The following is a 12,833-nucleotide window of genomic DNA, read 5'->3' as shown; positions in this document are numbered from 1 at the left end:
GCCATTTCCTGTCTCCTGCTGCACGGATATGGCAAGGGCTCCTTCTCCCTTTAACTGTAGCATTTTCCAGGGCTTCACTGAATGTTTACTTGAGGCTTTGGGGGCAACAAAGAACACACCTGTTTCCCGCCTCCGTTCAGAACCACTGGCACAATAGACATGGGCGAGAGGCAGCGCTCATGAGAACACTGGCTCTTGTATCGAAAACAGCTGCACCGAAGGATATGGCTTCACATTTGCTGCTCTGGACTTCTCTGCTGTCTTTGTGGTCTTCCAGAGTCCAGCCCTGAGAATTGGTGTAGTACTGGGGGGCATGATTACAGAAACACCTGCAGGGGAGTGGCAGGGGGGTGAGACAGAGCAGGGCAGCCAGTAAGACAGGCATTATCAGGCCATTTACTAATGTGGGCAACTGGGGCTCAGTCCCACCAGGGACTTCTGGGAGGTGGCATAGAGCAGGGGTGAGGAGGAGTTCCCGCTGTAGTGCAATGGGATCGGTGGCATCCTGGGGGCTCTGGGATACAGGTATGATCCCCGGCCCAGTACATTGGGTTAAGGATCTGGTGATGCTGCAGCTGTGGCTTAGGTCAAGACTGGCTCGGATCTAATCCCTGGTTCAGGAACTCCATGTGCCTCGGGGTGGCCAAAAAAAAAGAGAGGCAAGGAAGTTGGAGTATACGTACACCAACTCTCCATCTGACATTGAGGGATATTTTCATGGGCACTGACTTCGTGCCCCATGCATGATCAAGTGCCCTCTGCCATCAGAGGAGAGCCCTGAGCAGAGAGCAGCCTTCAGCAGACGGGAGAGTGCTGAATGGACCGGGTAGTTTCCAGCAGTGGCCACTGAGGCTTCTTACTGTTTCTCTTCAGAATTACAGGCTCCAATGAGCACTGCTAGTTGATCGGTCTTCTGCAGGGGCAGGTCCTAAAGGGCAGAGAGTAGATAGACGGGTATGCAGGAGAGAGCCCAGAGCCTGCCCCAGGTTCACCATTCAGGTTGCTCCTCCCTGGAGGAGACTCCACACTTATGCAATTGGAAGAGACTGGTCAGTGCTGATCAGACCGGCCATTTGAAACCTAGGGCTATGCTCTAGCTTGGAGAAATGAGCCAGAGCCTTTCCTGGGGCTTTGAGACATGAAAGGGAAGAACGCTGTTGGTTGGCTTTGAAGCCAGGCTGGGGAGTTCCTGTTGTGGCTCAGGGGTAGCAAACTCGACTAGTATCCATGAGGATGTGGGTTTGATCCTTGGCCTTGCTAAGTGGGTTAAGGATCTGGTGTTGCCGTGATCTGTGTAGGTCAAAGATGCAGCTCGGATCTGGCATTGCTGTGGTGTAGGCTGGCAGCTGTAGCTCTGACTCGACCCCTAGCCCAGGAACTACCATATGCCACAAGTGTGGCCCTAAAAAGCAAAAATTAAAAATAAATAAATTATAAGCAACCAAGGTGGAAGTCCTGTGCAGGGCCCTTGGATGCCATGTAGCCCAAACGAGGAAACCCAGGTAGTGGAGAGAGGATTGTCATCAGTTCCTGTGGTCCCTGAAAGGGCTGCTTGAGTCCTGGTAACTTCCTGTTCCCTGCGCCAGTTGAGTTGGGCTGTGGATTAGGCCCTCAGATTTCTGTGTATGTTTTCAGCCAACTCCTCTTTACTTGAATAAGCTAGCGTAAGATTCTGCTCCACGTGGCTAGAAGTGATAAGAACAGACAAAATAGAGGTTGAGGCTACGTTTTAGAACATCTTGGTGTTCCCACAGTGTCATGTGGTTAACGAACCTGACTAGGATCCACGAGGATGTGGGTTTGATCCCTGCTATGGTGTAGGCTGGCAGCTACAGCTCTGATTCGACCCCTAGCCTGGGAACCTTGTTATGCCTCCAGTGCGGCTCTAAAAAGACAAAAGACCAAAAAAAAAAAAAAAAAAAATCTCTAAGGGACCTGTTTTCCAATAGGTTACACCAGCTTCCTTATATGGTGGGTCTTAGGGGTCCAAGAGAGCAAAAATGGAAACAAAGTCACTGCCTTTACACATTCTTTTGGTCAAAATTAAGTCTTGAGGCCAACCCAGATTAGAGGGGCGTGGAGGCTCCACCTTTTTTTATGTGGGGTGGGGAGTGGAGGGGATCCACCTCTTGATGGCATTGGGCTGCAAAGGGTTTTGCCCATATTTAATCATAAAAACATCTCGGAGTTCCCGTCGTGGCGCAGTGGTTAACGAATCCGACTAGGAACCATGAGGTTGCGGGTTCGGTCCCTGCCCTTGCTGAGTGGGTTAACGATCCGGCGTTGCCGTGAGCTGTGGTGTAGGTTGCAGACGCGGCTCGGATCCCTCGTTGCTGTGGCTCTGGCGTAGGCCGGTGGCTACAGCTCCGATTCAACCCCTAGCCTGGGAGCCTCCATATGCCGCGGGAGCGGCCCAAGAAATAGCAACAACAACAACAACAACAAAAAAAAAAAGACAAAAGACAAAAAAAAAAAAAAATAAATAAATAAATAAAAAATAAAAACATCATAGTTTTGGAGTTCCCTTATGGCACAGTATGTTAAGCATCTGGCATTGTCACTGCAGTGGCTCGGGTCACTGCTGTGGTGAGGATTCAATTCCTGGCGGGAGAACTTCCACATGACACAGGTGTGGCCAAAAAAACCAAAAAGTCTTAGTAGTTTTTATTCTTGTCTGTTTAGATCTGAATTATCAAATTGCCATAAATTTGTTCCAAATATCCTCATACTTTAAAAGTCTGTCAAATCTGTAATGAAGTCCCTTTTTCATTTCTTTTTTTTTTTTTTAGGGCTGCACCTGAGGCATATGGAAGTTCCCAAGCTAGGGGTCTATTCAGGGCTGTAGCTGCTGGCCTACACCACAGCTACAGTAACATCAGATCCGAGCCGAATCTTCGACCTAAGCCACAACTTGCAGCCTGTGTCAATGCTGGATCCTTAATGCACTGAGCAAGGCCATGGATCAAACTCGCATCCTCATGGCTACTAGGCGGGTTCTTAACTCACTGAGCCACAACAGGAACTACCCTCTTTGCTTTTCTGACATTGGAGATTTGTACTCTCTTCTTCTTTTTCTTAGTCTTGACAGGATTTTATCAGTATTATTAATCTTTCCACAGAATCTACCTTTGGCATTGTTGGTGCTATTTCATTTTTTTAAATTTACTTATTTATTTATTTTTGCTTTTTAGGGTGCACCTGTGGCATATGGAGGTTCCCAGGCTAGGAGTCTAATTGAGTGAGGCCAGGGATCGAACCCGCATCCTCATGGATAGTATTCAGGCTTGTTTCCCACTGAGCCACAATAGGAACTTGTATTTATTTATATTATGGCTGCACCTACAACATATGGAAGTTCCTGGGCCAGCGACTGAATCTGAGCCACAGCTGTGACCTGAGCCTCAGCTGTAGCAATGCCAGATCCTTAACTCATTGTGCTGGGCCAGGGATGGACCCTGAACCTCCGCAATGACCTGAGTTGCTGCCATCAGATCCTCAACCCACTGCACTGTAGTGGGAATTTCATCACATATTTATTTTTAAATTTTCTTCTTTACCTTCTTTCCTTTGATTTAATTTTCTACCTTTTTGAAATGAATGTTTAGCTCAGTGATTTTTCAGCCTTTTTTCTAATATATGCACTTAAATTTCCTCTAAGACATGGCTATTTTGCTTTTTCCATTAGTCTCAGATTATTTAGAAATTTAAAATTGCATTTCTTAATTTCTAAACATACGAGGATTTTTCCAGTTATCTTGACTAATTGCGGTTGGATTGGGAACATTTTATATGATTTCAGTCTTTTGAAATACGTTGAGGCTTCTTGGCTTGCCATATGGTCAGTTTTTGTTAATATGCCATATGTGCTTGAATGCATTATCTTAGCTTGGATTCTCCCAGAAACAGACTCAGAGACAAGGATTAGGGAGATGATCCCAGAAAGCAATGGGAAGTGAGGCCGAGACAGGGAAGCAACAAAGCACGTCAGAGGTGCATTATCAAGCGACTTATCCTTGGGCGCAACAACTGAATTCTCTGGGGAACTCTGAGAAGCAGTGGAACGTTCTTCGCACCCAAGCCATGAGGGCATTTATACATTAAACCCCATTGTGCATTTGGTTGAGGGCTACTTAAGGGGATAGATTTTAAATTCCCTGCCACTTCCCACCTGCCGTACACACACAGGCAGAGTGGGCTCTGGTACAGAGAAAGCTCTCCAGCAAAGAGCAGCTGGATCGGCTGCTTCACCTACTGGGTTTGCTTCCGAGGTAGCCACCTTGGGTTCCTTCGCTTCAGTGGCCATGACCTGTTCCCACAGCTGCCATTGCTTCAGCCTCAGGGGCAGCCACCATCACCCTGACCACCTTTCCTGCCAGTCAGTGCTGATGCCGTCACCACATCCCACCACAGCTGCTGGTGGTGGAGGTATTGAGATAAGAAGAATGCCTTCAACAGGCTTGGCTCAGTTGGCAAAGAATGGCTACGTTCAACCAAAGAGGCCAATGAGAGGTGGCGGGCATGCAGACTGGAGAGGCACCAGGAAGAGTGTGGGGGAGACAGGTGGCACTGTGGGGGACGTGTGCAGATGCTGAAGTGGCTGAGTGGGCTAACAAGGCTCAGGATTCTGAGGAAGCAGAATGTGCCAGTCTGAGGTGAGGTATGTTAACCAGAAGGCAGCATCTTCAAGGGTCATCATTTTCACCTTTGATCGTTAAACTGAGGAGACTGTGCTTGTCACTGAAAATACTGACTTTGTTGATAATCTCTATATTAACGATAAACATTTCAGTCAGTGCTCACCTTCAGTGGCAAGCACCTCACTTAAGCCATCAAAAACTTTCAGTCAGAATGTGTGCAAACAGAAGCCAAATCTCTAAGGTAGTTAATAATCCTGAAAGAAAGTGAGCTAGCATTTACCATAAGGCGTGCTGCTTTTAAAAACTTCTGCTGCCCCACTCCAGACCAATTAAATCCGAATCTCCTGGGGTAAGACCTAGACATTGATATTTTTTTAAAATACCAATTTTAAAATTTATTTCAATATGCAGCCAAGAACCACTGCCCTGGTGGAATTCCTCATTTTTGGTGGACTGTATTTTATAACATTAACTCGCTTGGAAATAAGGTTTTGAACGTTGTTGACCCTACTCTGAGGCCCGTGATGATATAGAATTTGAAAGTCTGGAGAGCCTATGAGTGTCACAATAGTATTTCTTTTTAACACAATGAACATTTACCAAGGAGGTGGTGACAAACTAAACAAGGTCAGATCCAAATAATTTTCATCCTTTCCTCTTTCTCTGATGGGCCAGAAATTATGGGATGCAAAGTGTTTCAGGTGAACAGAAGGAAAGGGTATCGCTCTAAAAAGTGTTAAGCAATTCCTGCCATAGCACAGGGGGTTAAGAATCCAGTTATAGCAGCTCGGGTAGCTGCAGAGGTGGAGTTCAAATCCCTGCCCTGCGCAAATGCAGGTTTGATCCCCGGCCCTGCTCAGTGGGTTAAAGAATCAGGCACTGCTATAGCTGCAACTTGAATTCAGTCCCTGGCCCCAGAACTTCCATATGCCACGGGTGTGGCCATAAACAAATAAATAAAAAGCAGTAAGCAGCAAAAATGCCAAGGACATGGACAAGCTTGTGCAGCGATGGGCTGCTAACAGACAACCACAGTGTTCTTAAGGTACACATTTACGTGGCATCTTCAGAGCAATGCAGCTGTGGAGGATTCATTAGTCTCGCAAATTATAGATTGGGGAGAAATGGCAACAGCAGCAATGGAAAGTGGTCAACTTCTGGAATTTTATCGCCACTCAGACTTCTCTCCAAACTCCAGACTTGCAAATCAATTGCCTACTCAACATTTCTGTTTCGAAGTCTTGACACATCTCAGTCTTACCGTGTTCAGAGCTGAGCTTCTGATTCTGCTCCTAAAACTGCTCTACCTCAGCTTTCCCTAACTCAGGCAGACCATTCTTCCAGCTGCTCACCTCCTTAAACCCTCTTTTCCCTCACACCAAATATGCAGTGCATTAGCAAATCCCACTGGCTCCGTCTCCAAAATGTATCCATAATCCCACTGCCTCTCACACCTCCCATTACCAAATCCAGCAGGAGCCACAATACCTGGCACCTGGGTTTCTGCACAGCCTCTTTGCTGTACTCCCAATTCTCATCCTCCTACCCCAAGTGTGTTCTCAATACAATAGCCGGAGGGATCCTTTTAATTTATATTTATTATTTATTTATTTATTTGTCTTTTTAGGGCCTCACCTGAGGCATATGGAGTTTCCTAGGCTAGGTGTTGAAATCGGAGCTGTAGCCATGACCTACACCGCAGCTCACAGCAATGCTAGATCCTTAACCCACTGAACGAGGCCAGGGATGGAACCCTCATCCTCATGAATACTAGTCGGATTCATTACCACTGAGCCACGAGAGGAACTCCGGGATCCTTTTAAATATATGTCAGAATACCTGTTACTTCTCATCTAAAACTGTGCAAAGGTACTTTGTCTCAGCACAAAAGCTGCAGTCCTTAAGGTAGCCTCTGAAGCCCTGCTCCATCTGGGCATGTCCTCTTCATTCCATCTCTGACCTCATTTCCTTCCAAGTTCTCAGCCACTAGCCCTCCTTCCAGCTTTTTGAACACTCCAGGCGTGGCCCTGCCCCAGGGCCTTTGCTTAAATGTTCTGCTGGGAACTTTCTTCTCCCAGATAAACCTGTGACTGACCTCTCAAGTCTTTTCTCAAAGTCACCTTCTTGCCACTCTTCTTAGCACAGACACCTGCCTCTTGCCCTGCACTTCAGAGAACCTGCTCTTTCCCCTTTATCATTTCTTCACCTGCCTTATTTATCAGCTGTATTGTTTGTGGTCTATCTCTCCCACTAGACAGGGCAGAAATCTTTTTCTCATTTTTTCACTATATGTCCAAAGCAATTAGAATACGGTCTGGTACACAGTAGGCCCTCAATAAATATTTTAGATTAAATTGGAGTTCCTGTAGTGGCGCAGCAGAAACGAATCCGACTAGGAACCGTGAGGTTGTGGGTTCGATCCCTGGCCTCGCTCTGTGGGTTAAGGATCCGGCATTGCCATGAGCTGTGGTGTATGTAGGTTGAAGACGCGGCTCCGATCCCGTGTTGCTTTGGTTGTGGTGTAGGCCGGTAGCTACAGCTCTGATTGGACCCCTAGCCTGGGAACCTCCATATACCGCAGGTGTGGCCCTAAAAGAAAAAAGACAACAAATTAAAAAAAAAAATAGAATAAATGAAGGAGGTGTGGTCACCATGCTGTGTTCAGGTGACAGCCTGGGAAGTGTGGCTGGAGCTGTCATGCTGAGGCACGGGGCTCTGGAGTGGTGGTGCCATGGCGGGCTGAGGTCTTGGGACCAAGTGGTCTATGGTTGCCTTTTTTTTTTTTTTTTGGCTTTTTAGGGCCACACCCACGGCATATGGAGGTTCCCAGGCTAAGGGTCCAATCAGAGCTACAGCTGCCAGCCTACACCACAGCCACGGCAACTCGGGATCTGAGCCGCATCTGTGACCTACACCATGACTCACAGCTCACGGTGGGACCCCCAAACTGCCGAACCTGCATCCTTATGGATACTAATCGGATTCATTTCCGCTGCTCCACGAAGGGAACTCCGCCATGGTTGCTTTTTATCAACTCTGCCCTAAGTGGCTCTAGCTGCTTAATCAAGGTTGCATCATCATCTGGGGAAGAAGGTTTATTGAAAATGCAAATTTCAGAGTTCCCAATGGTACAGTGGGTTAGTGATCCCGCTTCTGTCTGTGCAGGCGCCAATTCAATCCCCAGCCCTGCAGAATTGGTTAAGGATCTGGCATTCCTTCAGCTGCAGTGGGGGGTACAGCTCTGGCTCAGATTCAATCCCTGGTCTGGGAACTTCCATATGTCTTGGGGTGGGGGGATCGTCGGGGGAAGAAAAAAAAGAAAGAAAATGCAAGTATCAACTTCCTTTGAAAGAGAGCCAGGTCCCTCAAAGTTGCTCAAACATGTAGGGCAAGTGGCGGGAGGCTGTACTAAGTCAGGGAACACCCTCAGAGAAGATGACATGTGAGTAAAGACTTGATACCATGTCCAGGATATGGGACCAAATCCCGGTAAAGAGAGGGGATTGGGCAGCCTTGAGATGTGGTGACAATTCATTTCTCTGCTCAGCCCAGTAACGTTCTAGGGCTCTGAGACTTCCACTTGATCTTCTGTACACGTCAAGCAGATGAAAGATGAAAGAGAGCTCCAGGATCACGGGGAGGTTTTTTAGGGGCCAGTTCTGGAAGTGCTGGGGTACATTACTACTGCCATCAACCAGACCCAGCCCTACCTCACGGCAAGGGATGCTGGGAAATGTAGCCTACCTGTGTGCTCCTGAGGCAAAGCAAGTAAACACTCAGCATTGTCTCTGCCACGTTAGGTACTCTGCACAATGCAGGGGCCATACAGAGGGCTGTAGAATACGTGGAGTACCAGGCACACACTGGTATGGATGGGAGAGGAGTGTGGCCTGGAGCAGTCTCTCTGGAAGGCCATGTGGAAGGATCTTATTTCATTTGTAGGAATTCATGCTATAGAATCAGGAGTGTACAAATGTGAATGCACAACAACTCGCTCTGGACTGTGGTTTTTAATAATGAAAACTGGAAATTATGGACAAAAAATGGGGGGCATATAATTTAAAAACAAATGTAGGAGTTCCCGTCGTGGCGCAGTGGTTAGCGAATCTGACTAGGAACCATGAGGTTGCAGGTTCGATCCCTGCCCTTGTTCAGTGGGTTAACGATCCGGCGTTGCCGTGAGCTGTGGTGTAGGTTGCAGACACGGCCCAGATCCCGAGTTGCTGTGGCTCTGGCGTAGGCCGGTGGCTACAGCTCCGATTGGACCCCTAGCCTGGGAACCTCCATATGCCGCGGGAGCGGCCCAAAGAAATAGCAAAAAGACAAAAAAAAATAACCCCAAAAAACAAATGTAGATCTTGGAGTTCCCTGGTGGCTTAGTGGGTTAAGAATCTGGCATTGTCACTGTAGTGGCTTAGGTCACTGCTGTGGCATGAGTTCGATCCCTGACTTGGAAACTTCCGTATACTCTGGGAGCAGCCTAAAAAGAGAAAGAACTTTTTATTGGGTGTAGTTTGATTTACAACGTTGTTTGGTTCCAGGTGTACAGCAAAGTGATTCAGTTTTGTATATATATGTATTCTTTTTCAGATTCTTTTCCATTATAGGTTATTACAAAATACTGAATATTGTTCCCTGCTATATAGTAGGTCCTTGTTGTTTACCTATTTTATATGTAGTAGTGTGTATCTGTTAATCCCAAACGCCTAATTTATTCCCCCCTTTCCCCTTTGGTAACCACAGTTTGTTTTCTATGTCTGTGAGTCTACTTTTGTTCATTTGTATCATTTTTAATTTTTTTTTTTTGGCCTTTTTAGGGCCGCACGCGCAACATATGGAGGTTCCCAGGCTAGGGGTCTAATTGGAGCTGTAGCTGCCAGCCTACACCACAGCCACAGCAATGCCAGATCCGAGCCATGTCTGTGACCTACGCCACAGGTCATGGCAATGCTGGATCCTTAACCCACTGAGCAAGGCCAGGGATCAAACCTGCCACGTCATGGTGCCTAATAGGATTCGTTTCCTCTGCGCCACGAAGGGAACTTCTCATTTTTAATTTTTAAAAAAATTTTATTTATTTTTACTTTTTTATAGGGCTGCACCTACAGCACATGGAAGTTCCTGGGCTAGGAATCAATTCAGAGCGGCAGCCGTCAGCCTAGGACAGAGCCACAGCAACGCCAGATCCAAGCCGCATCTGTAACTTTGCCGCAGCTCGCAGCAGTGCCGGATCCTTAACCTACTGGGCATGGCCAGGGATCTAACCCAAATCCTCATGGATCCTAGTCGGGTTCTTATCCTGCTCAGCCATAATGGGAACTCCTGTATCATTTTTTATATTCCACATATAAGGCAAATCATATGATATTTGTCTTTCTCTGACTTAACTTAGTATCAGAATCTCTAGATCTTTTTTCACTTAAAAATTTAATTAGGTGATCATTCCATTACCAGTACCTAAAATAATTCTCTCATTCTTTTTGTAGCTGCATAATATTTCTTTATATAGATATAAAAATGAATTATAGGAGTTCCCGTCGTGGCGCAGTGGTTAACGAATCCGACTAGGAACCATGAGGTTGCGGGTTCGGTCCCTGCCCTTGCTCAATGGGTTAACGATCCGGCGTTGCCGTGAGCTGTGGTGTAGGTCACAGACGTGGCTCGGATCCCGCGTTGCTGTGGCTCTGGCGTAGGCCAGTGGCTAGAGCTCCGATTCAACCCCTAGCCTGGGAACCTCCATATGCCGCGGGAGCGGCCCAAGAAATAGCAACAACAACAAAAAAAAAAAAAAAAAAGACAAAAAGACAAAAGACTAAAAAAAAAAAAAAAAAAAAAAAAAAATGAATTATATTTAAATTAAGTATTTTCAGAAGTTCTCATCACGGCTCAGGGGTTAACGAACCCAAGTTGTATCCATGAGGATGAAGGTTTGATCCCTGGCCTTGCTCAGTGGGTTAAGGATCCAGCGTTGCCATGAGCTGTGGTGTAGGTCGAAGACAAGGCTTGGATCCCCTGTTGCTGTGGCTGTGGCATAGGCTGGTGGCTAAGCTCCAGTTGAACCCTTAGCCTGGGAACCTCTATATACTACGGGGGTGAGGGGGAGCCTAAAAAAACAAAAAAAAAAGTAAAAAATTTTTAAAAATTAAGTATTTTCAGTCCATATATACATGGAACCATATGAAAAATGTCCTCAAACTCTTTACAGCTCTTGCTAAGGCCGCCAGTGACCCCCACATGCAGTAAGCACGGTTCAGTCCTCATCTTTGTTGCTTTTTTTGGGGGGGTGGGCATGTCCATGGCATGTGGAAGCTCCTGGGTCTGGGATCAAACCCGTGCCACAGCAGTGGCCCAAGCCATGGCCATGACAATGCCATATCCTTAACCCACTTAGCCACCAGGGTGCTCCTCACATTGGCCACTCTGGACGGGTTGCCTTCTGACAAAGACTCTCTCCTTGATCAAATTTGAGTCAGGCTCTCCCTCTTTTTGACAAGGTCTTAACTTACGCCCGTGTTTGCCTGCCCAGCCCAGTCTTAGCAAAGAATCCTGCTAGGTTGGTTTGGGGAGAATCCCTCACCTTTGACATCTGATGAAGATCCTCATCCCCCAAGTTCCCTTCGTGGCTCAGCTGTCAACGAACCTGACTAGGATCCATGAGGATGTGGGTTTGATTCCTGGCCTCACTCAGTAGGTTAAGGATCCAATGTTGCCATGAGCTGTGGTGTAAGTCACAGACATGGCTCAGATCCTGAGTTGCTGTGGCTGTGGTGTAGGCTGGCGGCTACAGCTCCAGTTCAACCCCTAGCCTGGGAACTTCCATGTGCCACAAGTTCGGGCCTAAAAGACAAAAAAAAAAAAAAAAAAAAAAAAAAAAAAAAAAAAAAAAAAAAAAAAGAGCTTAATCCCTTTGATGTGTAAGTCCTTCACCTGCCTTAGCGGGAATTCTGATAGGTCAGTTTAGCAGGAATTCCCTTACCCTTGAAGTCTCCTCTTTGTAATTTCTCATCCCCTGAGCCCTTCACGCTGCTTGTCGGCTATAAATTCCCCTTGTCCTTGTTGTAGTCAGAGTTGAGTCAGATCTCTCTTCCCTATCCCGATACTCCTGTTGCAACATCCTAAAGAAAGGCTTTGTTAACATTTGAGCAACATTTGAGCAAGTGTCAGATTTTTCCTTTAACCTGTCTCCTCATTCTCTGACACCCTTCCCTCATCTCCCTATGTATGCCCTGCAGGCCTCCTCCTGCCTCTCTGGCCAGCCCCCTCCACCCACTCCCACACATGGTGGTACTTAACCAAGACTCTTTTTTTTTTTTGGCAGTGTTTAGTCTAACCTCAGATACAGACCATGAGCAGCATTCTACCACAGTAAACACAACAAAAGGTGATAGGACTCTGAATGTGGAGAACAACAGCTAGGAAAAAAAACCCTGGAGTTGCTAATTTGTTCATTCATCAGTTCATTCCGCCTTTTTTATATATATAAATTGGCTGCACCTGCAGGGTATGGATGTTCCTGGACCAGGGATCGAATCAGAGCTGCAGCTGCCAGCCTATGCCGCAGCTAAAGCAACACCAGCACCAGATATGAACCACATTTGCGACCTCCATGGCAGCTTGCGGCAACACCGGATCCTTAACCCACTCTGAGAGGCCAGGGATCAAACCTACATCCTCATGGATACCAGCCGGGTTCTTTTTTTTTTTTTTTTTTGTCTTTTTGCCATTTCTTGGGCCGCTCCCGCGGCATGTGGAGGTTCCCAGGGTAGGGGTCCAATTGGAGCTGTAGCTGCCGACCTACGCCAGAGCCACAGCAACGCGAGATCTGAGCCGAGTCTGGAACCTACACCACAGCTCACGACAACGCCGGATCCTTAACCCACTGAGCAAGGCCAGGGAACAAACCCCCAACCTCATGGTTCCTAGTTGGATTCGTTAACCACTGCGCCACGACGGGAACTCCACCAGTTGGGTTCTTAACTTGCTAAGCTGCAAGAGGAACTTCTAATCTTTCTTTCTCTTTTTCTTTCTTTTTTGCTTGCTTGCTTCCTTCCTTCCTTCCTTCCAAAGGTAGTCTTCTTAGACCTTTTATTTTTCTTGGTCACTTGTGGAAGTTCCCTGACCAGGGATTGAACCACAGGCCCCAGCAGTGACAGCACTGAATCCTAATCAGAAGGCCAGCCGGCACTCTGAGTCTCT

Source organism: Sus scrofa, chromosome 3 (assembly GCF_054392235.1).
Source record: "Sus scrofa isolate SSC_HxYL_T2T_F1_AM1 chromosome 3, Sscrofa_HxYL_maternal_Yorkshire_Landrace_v2.0, whole genome shotgun sequence".
In the NCBI taxonomy this organism is placed as follows: Eukaryota; Metazoa; Chordata; class Mammalia; order Artiodactyla; family Suidae; genus Sus; species Sus scrofa.
Note: the sequence above shows the minus strand (reverse complement) of the source record.